The sequence below is a fragment of the Aquarana catesbeiana genome, linkage group LG09 (genome assembly GCF_042186555.1).
Source record: "Aquarana catesbeiana isolate 2022-GZ linkage group LG09, ASM4218655v1, whole genome shotgun sequence".
Lineage (NCBI taxonomy): Eukaryota > Metazoa > Chordata > Amphibia > Anura > Ranidae > Aquarana > Aquarana catesbeiana.
Window position 1 is genome coordinate 71515473 of NC_133332.1, and position 1442 is coordinate 71516914.

The following is a 1442-nucleotide window of genomic DNA, read 5'->3' on the forward strand; positions in this document are numbered from 1 at the left end:
TATGAAATGCTGTACTGCTTGCAGATGGTGGAGTTTGGATTCACAAGGTAAGTATTCAGTGTCTCTTCTTGCAGGAGCAATTCTTTGAATAGTTATATTGGAACTCAAGGTAGGGATTTTTAATATTTGGTAAGGCTGAAGAAGAGTTAGAACCGATGTCCAATTTTATTGCTTAGTTGTGTGCCCCCATAGCAGAAATGTATGTTCCCTTCCTTGTCTCAGTGACCTCAAGGAAGTGATTAAAACCTTCCCCAGTGAGGATGCAAGCAAAAAAAAAAAAAAAAAAAAAAGGATTAGATGCTCATTAAGGACGGTCAGTCAAGTACACACCCTTTGTGAATGGCAGAGGAATCATCCATTGTGTTAAGCCAAAAACAGAAGTGGAGCTGTGAATTCCTGTGGTTTGCTGAGGATATGTGATCAATAGACACATGTATGTATATGGACTAAATCAAGTAATTCAGATGCGGGGACCAACCGAGAAGTAATATTTCCCAAGAAGAGACAGGTAGGACTGTGAATATTTGCAGTAATTTCACTTCACAGGAAACCATGGAAAATCCATCATTTTACCGTTAACTTACATGTATGGGCTTTAAATTACAGTACCCCATCCAAAAAGCAAGTGAATCGTAAAAAAAGCATAGAAAAAAGCAGGCTTTTAAAAACCACTTACCGCCTGCATTGTGCTGCGGATGAGTGAGTTCTGTAGGCAAAGTGATGTACCCGTACGTCACTGCCTACTTTCTGGACTAGGGCGCACACGTGCATTTCTCCCTTACTTAGAGAACAACATGTAAAACAGCACACATTACACAGTTAGGCACATATTTTAACTCCTAGAGGTTAAGCCAGTGTCATTAGTACAGTGCCTATTAGCACTGATCACTGTGTGAATGTCAGTTGGTGTCCGATTTTCTGCCGCACTATGGCAGGCCCATTATAAGTTGTTGATTGCTGCCATTAGTAGTGTAATAAGAAAAAATAATATATATATAATTTTTTTTTTTTTTTTTTTTTATCATGAGCATGTAGCAGAATACATTTTGGGCAAAATTTATGAATTATTTTTTTTCATTGGATATGTTTTATAGCAGAAAGTATCAAATTTTGTGTCCACCCCCCCACCCCCCCCCCCACAAAAAAAAAATAACAAAAAAATCCAGTGGTGATCAAATACCACCAAATAAAAGCTCTATTTGTGTGGGTAAAAAAAAATTATATAAATTTTATCTGTGTACAGCGTTGCATGACCGTGCAAAAGCCAGTTAAAGTAGCAGAGTGCTAAATGACCTAATCATGAAGGGGGGGGGGGGGGGGGGTAAATCTTACGGAGCTGAAGTAGTGGATACCACCATTAAACACATATTTATGAAAGAATCATTTTATTTCACAGCGTTTAAAAAGAGAAGTAATCAAAATGAAAATGTTAGACATCCAAA